Source organism: Schistocerca cancellata, unplaced genomic scaffold, assembly GCF_023864275.1.
Source record: "Schistocerca cancellata isolate TAMUIC-IGC-003103 unplaced genomic scaffold, iqSchCanc2.1 HiC_scaffold_939, whole genome shotgun sequence".
NCBI lineage: Eukaryota > Metazoa > Arthropoda > Insecta > Orthoptera > Acrididae > Schistocerca > Schistocerca cancellata.
In genome coordinates, this window is record NW_026046947.1 from 1 (window position 1) to 15,843 (window position 15,843).

At 50.1% G+C, this 15,843-nt stretch overlaps 20 non-coding genes across 20 annotated transcripts; all 20 read right to left on the minus strand.

The window, feature by feature from the left end:
• Nucleotides 1–1,002: 1,002 nt before the first annotated feature.
• Trnaa-agc (transfer RNA alanine (anticodon AGC)) lies at nt 1,003–1,075 on the minus strand. Its single transcript has one exon. It is a non-coding gene; the product is annotated as a tRNA-Ala (tRNA).
• A 423-nt stretch (nt 1,076–1,498) lies between these two features.
• Trnaa-ugc (transfer RNA alanine (anticodon UGC)) lies at nt 1,499–1,571 on the minus strand. The gene has a single exon. It is a non-coding gene; the product is annotated as a tRNA-Ala (tRNA).
• A 997-nt stretch (nt 1,572–2,568) lies between these two features.
• Trnaa-agc (transfer RNA alanine (anticodon AGC)) lies at nt 2,569–2,641 on the minus strand. The gene has a single exon. It is a non-coding gene; the product is annotated as a tRNA-Ala (tRNA).
• Nucleotides 2,642–3,064: 423 nt separating this feature from the next.
• Trnaa-ugc (transfer RNA alanine (anticodon UGC)) lies at nt 3,065–3,137 on the minus strand. The gene has a single exon. It is a non-coding gene; the product is annotated as a tRNA-Ala (tRNA).
• Nucleotides 3,138–4,134: 997 nt separating this feature from the next.
• On the minus strand, nt 4,135–4,207 carry Trnaa-agc (transfer RNA alanine (anticodon AGC)). Its single transcript has one exon. It is a non-coding gene; the product is annotated as a tRNA-Ala (tRNA).
• A 423-nt stretch (nt 4,208–4,630) lies between these two features.
• Trnaa-ugc (transfer RNA alanine (anticodon UGC)) lies at nt 4,631–4,703 on the minus strand. The gene has a single exon. It is a non-coding gene; the product is annotated as a tRNA-Ala (tRNA).
• A 997-nt stretch (nt 4,704–5,700) lies between these two features.
• On the minus strand, nt 5,701–5,773 carry Trnaa-agc (transfer RNA alanine (anticodon AGC)). The gene has a single exon. It is a non-coding gene; the product is annotated as a tRNA-Ala (tRNA).
• A 423-nt stretch (nt 5,774–6,196) lies between these two features.
• Trnaa-ugc (transfer RNA alanine (anticodon UGC)) lies at nt 6,197–6,269 on the minus strand. Its single transcript has one exon. It is a non-coding gene; the product is annotated as a tRNA-Ala (tRNA).
• A 997-nt stretch (nt 6,270–7,266) lies between these two features.
• On the minus strand, nt 7,267–7,339 carry Trnaa-agc (transfer RNA alanine (anticodon AGC)). The gene has a single exon. It is a non-coding gene; the product is annotated as a tRNA-Ala (tRNA).
• Nucleotides 7,340–7,762: 423 nt separating this feature from the next.
• Trnaa-ugc (transfer RNA alanine (anticodon UGC)) lies at nt 7,763–7,835 on the minus strand. Its single transcript has one exon. It is a non-coding gene; the product is annotated as a tRNA-Ala (tRNA).
• A 997-nt stretch (nt 7,836–8,832) lies between these two features.
• Trnaa-agc (transfer RNA alanine (anticodon AGC)) lies at nt 8,833–8,905 on the minus strand. Its single transcript has one exon. It is a non-coding gene; the product is annotated as a tRNA-Ala (tRNA).
• Nucleotides 8,906–9,328: 423 nt separating this feature from the next.
• Trnaa-ugc (transfer RNA alanine (anticodon UGC)) lies at nt 9,329–9,401 on the minus strand. Its single transcript has one exon. It is a non-coding gene; the product is annotated as a tRNA-Ala (tRNA).
• A 997-nt stretch (nt 9,402–10,398) lies between these two features.
• Nucleotides 10,399–10,471, minus strand: Trnaa-agc (transfer RNA alanine (anticodon AGC)). Its single transcript has one exon. It is a non-coding gene; the product is annotated as a tRNA-Ala (tRNA).
• Nucleotides 10,472–10,894: 423 nt separating this feature from the next.
• Trnaa-ugc (transfer RNA alanine (anticodon UGC)) lies at nt 10,895–10,967 on the minus strand. Its single transcript has one exon. It is a non-coding gene; the product is annotated as a tRNA-Ala (tRNA).
• A 1,008-nt stretch (nt 10,968–11,975) lies between these two features.
• Trnaa-agc (transfer RNA alanine (anticodon AGC)) lies at nt 11,976–12,048 on the minus strand. The gene has a single exon. It is a non-coding gene; the product is annotated as a tRNA-Ala (tRNA).
• A 423-nt stretch (nt 12,049–12,471) lies between these two features.
• Nucleotides 12,472–12,544, minus strand: Trnaa-ugc (transfer RNA alanine (anticodon UGC)). Its single transcript has one exon. It is a non-coding gene; the product is annotated as a tRNA-Ala (tRNA).
• Nucleotides 12,545–13,541: 997 nt separating this feature from the next.
• Nucleotides 13,542–13,614, minus strand: Trnaa-agc (transfer RNA alanine (anticodon AGC)). The gene has a single exon. It is a non-coding gene; the product is annotated as a tRNA-Ala (tRNA).
• A 423-nt stretch (nt 13,615–14,037) lies between these two features.
• On the minus strand, nt 14,038–14,110 carry Trnaa-ugc (transfer RNA alanine (anticodon UGC)). The gene has a single exon. It is a non-coding gene; the product is annotated as a tRNA-Ala (tRNA).
• A 997-nt stretch (nt 14,111–15,107) lies between these two features.
• Trnaa-agc (transfer RNA alanine (anticodon AGC)) lies at nt 15,108–15,180 on the minus strand. Its single transcript has one exon. It is a non-coding gene; the product is annotated as a tRNA-Ala (tRNA).
• Nucleotides 15,181–15,603: 423 nt separating this feature from the next.
• Nucleotides 15,604–15,676, minus strand: Trnaa-ugc (transfer RNA alanine (anticodon UGC)). Its single transcript has one exon. It is a non-coding gene; the product is annotated as a tRNA-Ala (tRNA).
• Nucleotides 15,677–15,843: the final 167 nt, after the last annotated feature.

Here is a 15,843-nt window from a genome sequence, read left to right on the forward strand (position 1 = left end):
CCCCAAGCGCAACAAAGATGCGCTGTTTTCCATCCTTTGCTACTCTGATGTGCGCGGACATGATGGTTGGTTGGTTCATAGGGGCGAAGGGGACCAGTGTACAAAGGCGCGATCACGTTCATATGCACAAGAGTTCCAAGTAGTTTCGATGCTCTGGTATTACGACTACAAATTCCGTCTGTATTTAACGTCTTAAATTGAAAGGACAGTCACAAATTGCTCCGTTTTCACTCCATGTCGACAATCACACAGCGCCTGAGGTAACAAGCACATCTGAAGCCCCATTGTGCACTCGACTGTTGATGCCAACTCACTGCCTCGCACTTTACTACTGTGTACCACTCTTGTCGTCCAACTGCAAAAGACTGAGCCACAACAAGTTTCCGCGTCTCCATTGCACTGCGCAAACTACGAAACGCTCCCCAAACATTGCACTCACCTATGCAGACGACTTTTCCGACTTTACACGACGCTCACGCTAGTGACAGCCTTATTTAGAGCTTGACGTCGCGCCCAAGCGAGTGAGCACATTTCGCCTACGGCTTAGGCCGCCCAACTAGTGTGGCTGCTCGGTCTCTGCAGGCAGCGAGGAGCTGCAAACTTCCCGTGTTCGCGCCTATGTCACCTCCGCTTGCTTGTCAGAGACAGAGTGTCGCAAAACATACAACTCACTCCATGAATTGATTGCTACGGCATCTGTCATCAGCAGTCACAACTAGCAACACCAGTAGCAGCCGACTGCACGTAAAGAATGGGAATGTGCAGTGGGATTTTTGTGAACTCGGCGCAAGGCAGATCTTTCCGACATAGGTTTGAGAATCTTAAGGGAAGACTTGTACTGGTTCTAAATTAAGTATAGGGCTGGGAGGAGGGTGCTTCCTGCGCGTAACAGCACGCTTGCCAATTGTGGCTGCTAATCGTTCGCTCGTATCTGCCTAGACACATTCGCTGGCTGTGAATTATTTGCATGGCAGTGTGCGCATGTTGGTGTGTTAAAAATTCTGGAGACGCTGGGTATCGATCCCAGTACCTCTCGCATGCTAAGCGAGCGCTCTACCATCTGAGCTACGCCCCCTGATGACGGATAGTGCTACATACAACCATATCAATATCACAGACCCTTGCACTCCCATTATTCCGCAGACAAACACTACTCTCAATGTGTCCGTGAGGGTGTCTTTCAGGTTTCCTGCATTCTGTATCGAATCGTAGTTGGCCAAAATTAAAGTGGCACGCACAACGTCGAAAATAGCGTTCGGCCACCGCTCTGAGTAAGACGAACGTGTTGTCCACACTCTAGACTTCATTGAGGTTAGGCCGTTATACCTAAGATAGATTTGCACTCGATGACACCTCGACAACAGCCGGTCCTCACATTCACGTCTTGCTCTCCTTACGTCAGTATACATCATATGAGTCTGTGAGGCTGGCTTTGCAACATCTTGCGTGTCTTTAGGCTCGCCGCGACCAACACTTACCATGCACTGTCCACAAAACATGGAGGCGCCGGGGCTTGAACCCGGGACCTTTCACATGCAAAGCGAACGCTCTACCAACTGAGCTACGCCCCCAAGCGCAACAAAGATGCGCTGTTTTCCATCCTTTGCTACTCTGATGTGCGCGGACATGATGGTTGGTTGGTTCATAGGGGCGAAGGGACCAGTGTACAAAGGCGCGATCACGTTCATATGCACAAGAGTTCCAAGTAGTTTCGATGCTCTGGTATTACGACTACAAATTCCGTCTGTATTTAACGTCTTAAATTGAAAGGACAGTCACAAATTGCTCCGTTTTCACTCCATGTCGACAATCACACAGCGCCTGAGGTAACAAGCACATCTGAAGCCCCATTGTGCACTCGACTGTTGATGCCAACTCACTGCCTCGCACTTTACTACTGTGTACCACTCTTGTCGTCCAACTGCAAAGACTGAGCCACAACAAGTTTCCGCGTCTCCATTGCACTGCGCAAACTACGAAACGCTCCCCAAACATTGCACTCACCTATGCAGACGACTTTTCCGACTTTACACGACGCTCACGCTAGTGACAGCCTTATTTAGAGCTTGACGTCGCGCCCAAGCGAGTGAGCACATTTCGCCTACGGCTTAGGCCGCCCAACTAGTGTGGCTGCTCGGTCTCTGCAGGCAGCGAGGAGCTGCAAACTTCCCGTGTTCGCGCCTATGTCACCTCCGCTTGCTTGTCAGAGACAGAGTGTCGCAAAACATACAACTCACTCCATGAATTGATTGCTACGGCATCTGTCATCAGCAGTCACAACTAGCAACACCAGTAGCAGCCGACTGCACGTAAAGAATGGGAATGTGCAGTGGGATTTTTGTGAACTCGGCGCAAGGCAGATCTTTCCGACATAGGTTTGAGAATCTTAAGGGAAGACTTGTACTGGTTCTAAATTAAGTATAGGGCTGGGAGGAGGGGTGCTTCCTGCGCGTAACAGCACGCTTGCCAATTGTGGCTGCTAATCGTTCGCTCGTATCTGCCTAGACACATTCGCTGGCTGTGAATTATTTGCATGGCAGTGTGCGCATGTTGGTGTGTTAAAAATTCTGGAGACGCTGGGTATCGATCCCAGTACCTCTCGCATGCTAAGCGAGCGCTCTACCATCTGAGCTACGCCCCCTGATGACGGATAGTGCTACATACAACCATATCAATATCACAGACCCTTGCACTCCCATTATTCCGCAGACAAACACTACTCTCAATGTGTCCGTGAGGGTGTCTTTCAGGTTTCCTGCATTCTGTATCGAATCGTAGTTGGCCAAAATTAAAGTGGCACGCACAACGTCGAAAATAGCGTTCGGCCACCGCTCTGAGTAAGACGAACGTGTTGTCCACACTCTAGACTTCATTGAGGTTAGGCCGTTATACCTAAGATAGATTTGCACTCGATGACACCTCGACAACAGCCGGTCCTCACATTCACGTCTTGCTCTCCTTACGTCAGTATACATCATATGAGTCTGTGAGGCTGGCTTTGCAACATCTTGCGTGTCTTTAGGCTCGCCGCGACCAACACTTACCATGCACTGTCCACAAAACATGGAGGCGCCGGGGCTTGAACCCGGGACCTTTCACATGCAAAGCGAACGCTCTACCAACTGAGCTACGCCCCCAAGCGCAACAAAGATGCGCTGTTTTCCATCCTTTGCTACTCTGATGTGCGCGGACATGATGGTTGGTTGGTTCATAGGGGCGAAGGGACCAGTGTACAAAGGCGCGATCACGTTCATATGCACAAGAGTTCCAAGTAGTTTCGATGCTCTGGTATTACGACTACAAATTCCGTCTGTATTTAACGTCTTAAATTGAAAGGACAGTCACAAATTGCTCCGTTTTCACTCCATGTCGACAATCACACAGCGCCTGAGGTAACAAGCACATCTGAAGCCCCATTGTGCACTCGACTGTTGATGCCAACTCACTGCCTCGCACTTTACTACTGTGTACCACTCTTGTCGTCCAACTGCAAAAGACTGAGCCACAACAAGTTTCCGCGTCTCCATTGCACTGCGCAAACTACGAAACGCTCCCCAAACATTGCACTCACCTATGCAGACGACTTTTCCGACTTTACACGACGCTCACGCTAGTGACAGCCTTATTTAGAGCTTGACGTCGCGCCCAAGCGAGTGAGCACATTTCGCCTACGGCTTAGGCCGCCCAACTAGTGTGGCTGCTCGGTCTCTGCAGGCAGCGAGGAGCTGCAAACTTCCCGTGTTCGCGCCTATGTCACCTCCGCTTGCTTGTCAGAGACAGAGTGTCGCAAAACATACAACTCACTCCATGAATTGATTGCTACGGCATCTGTCATCAGCAGTCACAACTAGCAACACCAGTAGCAGCCGACTGCACGTAAAGAATGGGAATGTGCAGTGGGATTTTTGTGAACTCGGCGCAAGGCAGATCTTTCCGACATAGGTTTGAGAATCTTAAGGGAAGACTTGTACTGGTTCTAAATTAAGTATAGGGCTGGGAGGAGGGTGCTTCCTGCGCGTAACAGCACGCTTGCCAATTGTGGCTGCTAATCGTTCGCTCGTATCTGCCTAGACACATTCGCTGGCTGTGAATTATTTGCATGGCAGTGTGCGCATGTTGGTGTGTTAAAAATTCTGGAGACGCTGGGTATCGATCCCAGTACCTCTCGCATGCTAAGCGAGCGCTCTACCATCTGAGCTACGCCCCCTGATGACGGATAGTGCTACATACAACCATATCAATATCACAGACCCTTGCACTCCCATTATTCCGCAGACAAACACTACTCTCAATGTGTCCGTGAGGGTGTCTTTCAGGTTTCCTGCATTCTGTATCGAATCGTAGTTGGCCAAAATTAAAGTGGCACGCACAACGTCGAAAATAGCGTTCGGCCACCGCTCTGAGTAAGACGAACGTGTTGTCCACACTCTAGACTTCATTGAGGTTAGGCCGTTATACCTAAGATAGATTTGCACTCGATGACACCTCGACAACAGCCGGTCCTCACATTCACGTCTTGCTCTCCTTACGTCAGTATACATCATATGAGTCTGTGAGGCTGGCTTTGCAACATCTAGCGTGTCTTTAGGCTCGCCGCGACCAACACTTACCATGCACTGTCCACAAAACATGGAGGCGCCGGGGCTTGAACCCGGGACCTTTCACATGCAAAGCGAACGCTCTACCAACTGAGCTACGCCCCCAAGCGCAACAAAGATGCGCTGTTTTCCATCCTTTGCTACTCTGATGTGCGCGGACATGATGGTTGGTTGGTTCATAGGGGCGAAGGGACCAGTGTACAAAGGCGCGATCACGTTCATATGCACAAGAGTTCCAAGTAGTTTCGATGCTCTGGTATTACGACTACAAATTCCGTCTGTATTTAACGTCTTAAATTGAAAGGACAGTCACAAATTGCTCCGTTTTCACTCCATGTCGACAATCACACAGCGCCTGAGGTAACAAGCACATCTGAAGCCCCATTGTGCACTCGACTGTTGATGCCAACTCACTGCCTCGCACTTTACTACTGTGTACCACTCTTGTCGTCCAACTGCAAAAGACTGAGCCACAACAAGTTTCCGCGTCTCCATTGCACTGCGCAAACTACGAAACGCTCCCCAAACATTGCACTCACCTATGCAGACGACTTTTCCGACTTTACACGACGCTCACGCTAGTGACAGCCTTATTTAGAGCTTGACGTCGCGCCCAAGCGAGTGAGCACATTTCGCCTACGGCTTAGGCCGCCCAACTAGTGTGGCTGCTCGGTCTCTGCAGGCAGCGAGGAGCTGCAAACTTCCCGTGTTCGCGCCTATGTCACCTCCGCTTGCTTGTCAGAGACAGAGTGTCGCAAAACATACAACTCACTCCATGAATTGATTGCTACGGCATCTGTCATCAGCAGTCACAACTAGCAACACCAGTAGCAGCCGACTGCACGTAAAGAATGGGAATGTGCAGTGGGATTTTTGTGAACTCGGCGCAAGGCAGATCTTTCCGACATAGGTTTGAGAATCTTAAGGGAAGACTTGTACTGGTTCTAAATTAAGTATAGGGCTGGGAGGAGGGTGCTTCCTGCGCGTAACAGCACGCTTGCCAATTGTGGCTGCTAATCGTTCGCTCGTATCTGCCTAGACACATTCGCTGGCTGTGAATTATTTGCATGGCAGTGTGCGCATGTTGGTGTGTTAAAAATTCTGGAGACGCTGGGTATCGATCCCAGTACCTCTCGCATGCTAAGCGAGCGCTCTACCATCTGAGCTACGCCCCCTGATGACGGATAGTGCTACATACAACCATATCAATATCACAGACCCTTGCACTCCCATTATTCCGCAGACAAACACTACTCTCAATGTGTCCGTGAGGGTGTCTTTCAGGTTTCCTGCATTCTGTATCGAATCGTAGTTGGCCAAAATTAAAGTGGCACGCACAACGTCGAAAATAGCGTTCGGCCACCGCTCTGAGTAAGACGAACGTGTTGTCCACACTCTAGACTTCATTGAGGTTAGGCCGTTATACCTAAGATAGATTTGCACTCGATGACACCTCGACAACAGCCGGTCCTCACATTCACGTCTTGCTCTCCTTACGTCAGTATACATCATATGAGTCTGTGAGGCTGGCTTTGCAACATCTTGCGTGTCTTTAGGCTCGCCGCGACCAACACTTACCATGCACTGTCCACAAAACATGGAGGCGCCGGGGCTTGAACCCGGGACCTTTCACATGCAAAGCGAACGCTCTACCAACTGAGCTACGCCCCCAAGCGCAACAAAGATGCGCTGTTTTCCATCCTTTGCTACTCTGATGTGCGCGGACATGATGGTTGGTTGGTTCATAGGGGCGAAGGGACCAGTGTACAAAGGCGCGATCACGTTCATATGCACAAGAGTTCCAAGTAGTTTCGATGCTCTGGTATTACGACTACAAATTCCGTCTGTATTTAACGTCTTAAATTGAAAGGACAGTCACAAATTGCTCCGTTTTCACTCCATGTCGACAATCACACAGCGCCTGAGGTAACAAGCACATCTGAAGCCCCATTGTGCACTCGACTGTTGATGCCAACTCACTGCCTCGCACTTTACTACTGTGTACCACTCTTGTCGTCCAACTGCAAAAGACTGAGCCACAACAAGTTTCCGCGTCTCCATTGCACTGCGCAAACTACGAAACGCTCCCCAAACATTGCACTCACCTATGCAGACGACTTTTCCGACTTTACACGACGCTCACGCTAGTGACAGCCTTATTTAGAGCTTGACGTCGCGCCCAAGCGAGTGAGCACATTTCGCCTACGGCTTAGGCCGCCCAACTAGTGTGGCTGCTCGGTCTCTGCAGGCAGCGAGGAGCTGCAAACTTCCCGTGTTCGCGCCTATGTCACCTCCGCTTGCTTGTCAGAGACAGAGTGTCGCAAAACATACAACTCACTCCATGAATTGATTGCTACGGCATCTGTCATCAGCAGTCACAACTAGCAACACCAGTAGCAGCCGACTGCACGTAAAGAATGGGAATGTGCAGTGGGATTTTTGTGAACTCGGCGCAAGGCAGATCTTTCCGACATAGGTTTGAGAATCTTAAGGGAAGACTTGTACTGGTTCTAAATTAAGTATAGGGCTGGGAGGAGGGTGCTTCCTGCGCGTAACAGCACGCTTGCCAATTGTGGCTGCTAATCGTTCGCTCGTATCTGCCTAGACACATTCGCTGGCTGTGAATTATTTGCATGGCAGTGTGCGCATGTTGGTGTGTTAAAAATTCTGGAGACGCTGGGTATCGATCCCAGTACCTCTCGCATGCTAAGCGAGCGCTCTACCACCTGAGCTACGCCCCCTGATGACGGATAGTGCTACATACAACCATATCAATATCACAGACCCTTGCACTCCCATTATTCCGCAGACAAACACTACTCTCAATGTGTCCGTGAGGGTGTCTTTCAGGTTTCCTGCATTCTGTATCGAATCGTAGTTGGCCAAAATTAAAGTGGCACGCACAACGTCGAAAATAGCGTTCGGCCACCGCTCTGAGTAAGACGAACGTGTTGTCCACACTCTAGACTTCATTGAGGTTAGGCCGTTATACCTAAGATAGATTTGCACTCGATGACACCTCGACAACAGCCGGTCCTCACATTCACGTCTTGCTCTCCTTACGTCAGTATACATCATATGAGTCTGTGAGGCTGGCTTTGCAACATCTAGCGTGTCTTTAGGCTCGCCGCGACCAACACTTACCATGCACTGTCCACAAAACATGGAGGCGCCGGGGCTTGAACCCGGGACCTTTCACATGCAAAGCGAACGCTCTACCAACTGAGCTACGCCCCCAAGCGCAACAAAGATGCGCTGTTTTCCATCCTTTGCTACTCTGATGTGCGCGGACATGATGGTTGGTTGGTTCATAGGGGCGAAGGGACCAGTGTACAAAGGCGCGATCACGTTCATATGCACAAGAGTTCCAAGTAGTTTCGATGCTCTGGTATTACGACTACAAATTCCGTCTGTATTTAACGTCTTAAATTGAAAGGACAGTCACAAATTGCTCCGTTTTCACTCCATGTCGACAATCACACAGCGCCTGAGGTAACAAGCACATCTGAAGCCCCATTGTGCACTCGACTGTTGATGCCAACTCACTGCCTCGCACTTTACTACTGTGTACCACTCTTGTCGTCCAACTGCAAAAGACTGAGCCACAACAAGTTTCCGCGTCTCCATTGCACTGCGCAAACTACGAAACGCTCCCCAAACATTGCACTCACCTATGCAGACGACTTTTCCGACTTTACACGACGCTCACGCTAGTGACAGCCTTATTTAGAGCTTGACGTCGCGCCCAAGCGAGTGAGCACATTTCGCCTACGGCTTAGGCCGCCCAACTAGTGTGGCTGCTCGGTCTCTGCAGGCAGCGAGGAGCTGCAAACTTCCCGTGTTCGCGCCTATGTCACCTCCGCTTGCTTGTCAGAGACAGAGTGTCGCAAAACATACAACTCACTCCATGAATTGATTGCTACGGCATCTGTCATCAGCAGTCACAACTAGCAACACCAGTAGCAGCCGACTGCACGTAAAGAATGGGAATGTGCAGTGGGATTTTTGTGAACTCGGCGCAAGGCAGATCTTTCCGACATAGGTTTGAGAATCTTAAGGGAAGACTTGTACTGGTTCTAAATTAAGTATAGGGCTGGGAGGAGGGTGCTTCCTGCGCGTAACAGCACGCTTGCCAATTGTGGCTGCTAATCGTTCGCTCGTATCTGCCTAGACACATTCGCTGGCTGTGAATTATTTGCATGGCAGTGTGCGCATGTTGGTGTGTTAAAAATTCTGGAGACGCTGGGTATCGATCCCAGTACCTCTCGCATGCTAAGCGAGCGCTCTACCATCTGAGCTACGCCCCCTGATGACGGATAGTGCTACATACAACCATATCAATATCACAGACCCTTGCACTCCCATTATTCCGCAGACAAACACTACTCTCAATGTGTCCGTGAGGGTGTCTTTCAGGTTTCCTGCATTCTGTATCGAATCGTAGTTGGCCAAAATTAAAGTGGCACGCACAACGTCGAAAATAGCGTTCGGCCACCGCTCTGAGTAAGACGAACGTGTTGTCCACACTCTAGACTTCATTGAGGTTAGGCCGTTATACCTAAGATAGATTTGCACTCGATGACACCTCGACAACAGCCGGTCCTCACATTCACGTCTTGCTCTCCTTACGTCAGTATACATCATATGAGTCTGTGAGGCTGGCTTTGCAACATCTTGCGTGTCTTTAGGCTCGCCGCGACCAACACTTACCATGCACTGTCCACAAAACATGGAGGCGCCGGGGCTTGAACCCGGGACCTTTCACATGCAAAGCGAACGCTCTACCAACTGAGCTACGCCCCCAAGCGCAACAAAGATGCGCTGTTTTCCATCCTTTGCTACTCTGATGTGCGCGGACATGATGGTTGGTTGGTTCATAGGGGCGAAGGGACCAGTGTACAAAGGCGCGATCACGTTCATATGCACAAGAGTTCCAAGTAGTTTCGATGCTCTGGTATTACGACTACAAATTCCGTCTGTATTTAACGTCTTAAATTGAAAGGACAGTCACAAATTGCTCCGTTTTCACTCCATGTCGACAATCACACAGCGCCTGAGGTAACAAGCACATCTGAAGCCCCATTGTGCACTCGACTGTTGATGCCAACTCACTGCCTCGCACTTTACTACTGTGTACCACTCTTGTCGTCCAACTGCAAAAGACTGAGCCACAACAAGTTTCCGCGTCTCCATTGCACTGCGCAAACTACGAAACGCTCCCCAAACATTGCACTCACCTATGCAGACGACTTTTCCGACTTTACACGACGCTCACGCTAGTGACAGCCTTATTTAGAGCTTGACGTCGCGCCCAAGCGAGTGAGCACATTTCGCCTACGGCTTAGGCCGCCCAACTAGTGTGGCTGCTCGGTCTCTGCAGGCAGCGAGGAGCTGCAAACTTCCCGTGTTCGCGCCTATGTCACCTCCGCTTGCTTGTCAGAGACAGAGTGTCGCAAAACATACAACTCACTCCATGAATTGATTGCTACGGCATCTGTCATCAGCAGTCACAACTAGCAACACCAGTAGCAGCCGACTGCACGTAAAGAATGGGAATGTGCAGTGGGATTTTTGTGAACTCGGCGCAAGGCAGATCTTTCCGACATAGGTTTGAGAATCTTAAGGGAAGACTTGTACTGGTTCTAAATTAAGTATAGGGCTGGGAGGAGGGTGCTTCCTGCGCGTAACAGCACGCTTGCCAATTGTGGCTGCTAATCGTTCGCTCGTATCTGCCTAGACACATTCGCTGGCTGTGAATTATTTGCATGGCAGTGTGCGCATGTTGGTGTGTTAAAAATTCTGGAGACGCTGGGTATCGATCCCAGTACCTCTCGCATGCTAAGCGAGCGCTCTACCACCTGAGCTACGCCCCCTGATGACGGATAGTGCTACATACAACCATATCAATATCACAGACCCTTGCACTCCCATTATTCCGCAGACAAACACTACTCTCAATGTGTCCGTGAGGGTGTCTTTCAGGTTTCCTGCATTCTGTATCGAATCGTAGTTGGCCAAAATTAAAGTGGCACGCACAACGTCGAAAATAGCGTTCGGCCACCGCTCTGAGTAAGACGAACGTGTTGTCCACACTCTAGACTTCATTGAGGTTAGGCCGTTATACCTAAGATAGATTTGCACTCGATGACACCTCGACAACAGCCGGTCCTCACATTCACGTCTTGCTCTCCTTACGTCAGTATACATCATATGAGTCTGTGAGGCTGGCTTTGCAACATCTAGCGTGTCTTTAGGCTCGCCGCGACCAACACTTACCATGCACTGTCCACAAAACATGGAGGCGCCGGGGCTTGAACCCGGGACCTTTCACATGCAAAGCGAACGCTCTATCAACTGAGCTACGCCCCCAAGCGCAACAAAGATGCGCTGTTTTCCATCCTTTGCTACTCTGATGTGCGCGGACATGATGGTTGGTTGGTTCATAGGGGCGAAGGGACCAGTGTACAAAGGCGCGATCACGTTCATATGCACAAGAGTTCCAAGTAGTTTCGATGCTCTGGTATTACGACTACAAATTCCGTCTGTATTTAACGTCTTAAATTGAAAGGACAGTCACAAATTGCTCCGTTTTCACTCCATGTCGACAATCACACAGCGCCTGAGGTAACAAGCACATCTGAAGCCCCATTGTGCACTCGACTGTTGATGCCAACTCACTGCCTCGCACTTTACTACTGTGTACCACTCTTGTCGTCCAACTGCAAAAGACTGAGCCACAACAAGTTTCCGCGTCTCCATTGCACTGCGCAAACTACGAAACGCTCCCCAAACATTGCACTCACCTATGCAGACGACTTTTCCGACTTTACACGACGCTCACGCAACGCTCACGCTAGTGACAGCCTTATTTAGAGCTTGACGTCGCGCCCAAGCGAGTGAGCACATTTCGCCTACGGCTTAGGCCGCCCAACTAGTGTGGCTGCTCGGTCTCTGCAGGCAGCGAGGAGCTGCAAACTTCCCGTGTTCGCGCCTATGTCACCTCCGCTTGCTTGTCAGAGACAGAGTGTCGCAAAACATACAACTCACTCCATGAATTGATTGCTACGGCATCTGTCATCAGCAGTCACAACTAGCAACACCAGTAGCAGCCGACTGCACGTAAAGAATGGGAATGTGCAGTGGGATTTTTGTGAACTCGGCGCAAGGCAGATCTTTCCGACATAGGTTTGAGAATCTTAAGGGAAGACTTGTACTGGTTCTAAATTAAGTATAGGGCTGGGAGGAGGGTGCTTCCTGCGCGTAACAGCACGCTTGCCAATTGTGGCTGCTAATCGTTCGCTCGTATCTGCCTAGACACATTCGCTGGCTGTGAATTATTTGCATGGCAGTGTGCGCATGTTGGTGTGTTAAAAATTCTGGAGACGCTGGGTATCGATCCCAGTACCTCTCGCATGCTAAGCGAGCGCTCTACCACCTGAGCTACGCCCCCTGATGACGGATAGTGCTACATACAACCATATCAATATCACAGACCCTTGCACTCCCATTATTCCGCAGACAAACACTACTCTCAATGTGTCCGTGAGGGTGTCTTTCAGGTTTCCTGCATTCTGTATCGAATCGTAGTTGGCCAAAATTAAAGTGGCACGCACAACGTCGAAAATAGCGTTCGGCCACCGCTCTGAGTAAGACGAACGTGTTGTCCACACTCTAGACTTCATTGAGGTTAGGCCGTTATACCTAAGATAGATTTGCACTCGATGACACCTCGACAACAGCCGGTCCTCACATTCACGTCTTGCTCTCCTTACGTCAGTATACATCATATGAGTCTGTGAGGCTGGCTTTGCAACATCTTGCGTGTCTTTAGGCTCGCCGCGACCAACACTTACCATGCACTGTCCACAAAACATGGAGGCGCCGGGGCTTGAACCCGGGACCTTTCACATGCAAAGCGAACGCTCTACCAACTGAGCTACGCCCCCAAGCGCAACAAAGATGCGCTGTTTTCCATCCTTTGCTACTCTGATGTGCGCGGACATGATGGTTGGTTGGTTCATAGGGGCGAAGGGACCAGTGTACAAAGGCGCGATCACGTTCATATGCACAAGAGTTCCAAGTAGTTTCGATGCTCTGGTATTACGACTACAAATTCCGTCTGTATTTAACGTCTTAAATTGAAAGGACAGTCACAAATTGCTCCGTTTTCACTCCATGTCGACAATCACACAGCGCCTGAGGTAACAAGCACATCTGAAGCCCCATTGTGCACTCGACTGTTGATGCCAACTCACTGCCTCGCACTTTACTACTGTGTACCACTCTTGTCGTCCAACTGCAAAAGACTGAGCCACAACAAGTTTCCGCGTCTCCATTGCACTGCGCAAACTACGAAACGCTCCCCAAACATTGCACTCACCTATGCAGACGACTTTTCCGACTTTACACGACGCTCACGCTAGTGACAGCCTTATTTAGAGCTTGACGTCGCGCCCAAGCGAGTGAGCACATTTCGCCTACGGCTTAGGCCGCCCAACTAGTGTGGCTGCTCGGTCTCTGCAGGCAGCGAGGAGCTGCAAACTTCCCGTGTTCGCGCCTATGTCACCTCCGCTTGCTTGTCAGAGACAGAGTGTCGCAAAACATACAACTCACTCCATGAATTGATTGCTACGGCATCTGTCATCAGCAGTCACAACTAGCAACACCAGTAGCAGCCGACTGCACGTAAAGAATGGGAATGTGCAGTGGGATTTTTGTGAACTCGGCGCAAGGCAGATCTTTCCGACATAGGTTTGAGAATCTTAAGGGAAGACTTGTACTGGTTCTAAATTAAGTATAGGGCTGGGAGGAGGGTGCTTCCTGCGCGTAACAGCACGCTTGCCAATTGTGGCTGCTAATCGTTCGCTCGTATCTGCCTAGACACATTCGCTGGCTGTGAATTATTTGCATGGCAGTGTGCGCATGTTGGTGTGTTAAAAATTCTGGAGACGCTGGGTATCGATCCCAGTACCTCTCGCATGCTAAGCGAGCGCTCTACCACCTGAGCTACGCCCCCTGATGACGGATAGTGCTACATACAACCATATCAATATCACAGACCCTTGCACTCCCATTATTCCGCAGACAAACACTACTCTCAATGTGTCCGTGAGGGTGTCTTTCAGGTTTCCTGCATTCTGTATCGAATCGTAGTTGGCCAAAATTAAAGTGGCACGCACAACGTCGAAAATAGCGTTCGGCCACCGCTCTGAGTAAGACGAACGTGTTGTCCACACTCTAGACTTCATTGAGGTTAGGCCGTTATACCTAAGATAGATTTGCACTCGATGACACCTCGACAACAGCCGGTCCTCACATTCACGTCTTGCTCTCCTTACGTCAGTATACATCATATGAGTCTGTGAGGCTGGCTTTGCAACATCTAGCGTGTCTTTAGGCTCGCCGCGACCAACACTTACCATGCACTGTCCACAAAACATGGAGGCGCCGGGGCTTGAACCCGGGACCTTTCACATGCAAAGCGAACGCTCTACCAACTGAGCTACGCCCCCAAGCGCAACAAAGATGCGCTGTTTTCCATCCTTTGCTACTCTGATGTGCGCGGACATGATGGTTGGTTGGTTCATAGGGGCGAAGGGACCAGTGTACAAAGGCGCGATCACGTTCATATGCACAAGAGTTCCAAGTAGTTTCGATGCTCTGGTATTACGACTACAAATTCCGTCTGTATTTAACGTCTTAAATTGAAAGGACAGTCACAAATTGCTCCGTTTTCACTCCATGTCGACAATCACACAGCGCCTGAGGTAACAAGCACATCTGAAGCCCCATTGTGCACTCGACTGTTGATGCCAACTCACTGCCTCGCACTTTACTACTGTGTACCACTCTTGTCGTCCAACTGCAAAAGACTGAGCCACAACAAGTTTCCGCGTCTCCATTGCACTGCGCAAACTACGAAACGCTCCCCAAACATTGCACTCACCTATGCAGACGACTTTTCCGACTTTACACGACGCTCACGCTAGTGACAGCCTTATTTAGAGCTTGACGTCGCGCCCAAGCGAGTGAGCACATTTCGCCTACGGCTTAGGCCGCCCAACTAGTGTGGCTGCTCGGTCTCTGCAGGCAGCGAGGAGCTGCAAACTTCCCGTGTTCGCGCCTATGTCACCTCCGCTTGCTTGTCAGAGACAGAGTGTCGCAAAACATACAACTCACTCCATGAATTGATTGCTACGGCATCTGTCATCAGCAGTCACAACTAGCAACACCAGTAGCAGCCGACTGCACGTAAAGAATGGGAATGTGCAGTGGGATTTTTGTGAACTCGGCGCAAGGCAGATCTTTCCGACATAGGTTTGAGAATCTTAAGGGAAGACTTGTACTGGTTCTAAATTAAGTATAGGGCTGGGAGGAGGGTGCTTCCTGCGCGTAACAGCACGCTTGCCAATTGTGGCTGCTAATCGTTCGCTCGTATCTGCCTAGACACATTCGCTGGCTGTGAATTATTTGCATGGCAGTGTGCGCATGTTGGTGTGTTAAAAATTCTGGAGACGCTGGGTATCGATCCCAGTACCTCTCGCATGCTAAGCGAGCGCTCTACCATCTGAGCTACGCCCCCTGATGACGGATAGTGCTACATACAACCATATCAATATCACAGACCCTTGCACTCCCATTATTCCGCAGACAAACACTACTCTCAATGTGTCCGTGAGGGTGTCTTTCAGGTTTCCTGCATTCTGTATCGAATCGTAGTTGGCCAAAATTAAAGTGGCACGCACAACGTCGAAAATAGCGTTCGGCCACCGCTCTGAGTAAGACGAACGTGTTGTCCACACTCTAGACTTCATTGAGGTTAGGCCGTTATACCTAAGATAGATTTGCACTCGATGACACCTCGACAACAGCCGGTCCTCACATTCACGTCTTGCTCTCCTTACGTCAGTATACATCATATGAGTCTGTGAGGCTGGCTTTGCAACATCTTGCGTGTCTTTAGGCTCGCCGCGACCAACACTTACCATGCACTGTCCACAAAACATGGAGGCGCCGGGGCTTGAACCCGGGACCTTTCACATGCAAAGCGAACGCTCTACCAACTGAGCTACGCCCCCAAGCGCAACAAAGATGCGCTGTTTTCCATCCTTTGCTACTCTGATGTGCGCGGACATGATGGTTGGTTGGTTCATAGGGGCGAAGGGACCAGTGTACAAAGGCGCGATCACGTTCATATGCACAAGAGTTCCAAGTAGTTTCGATGCTCTGGTATTACGACTACAAA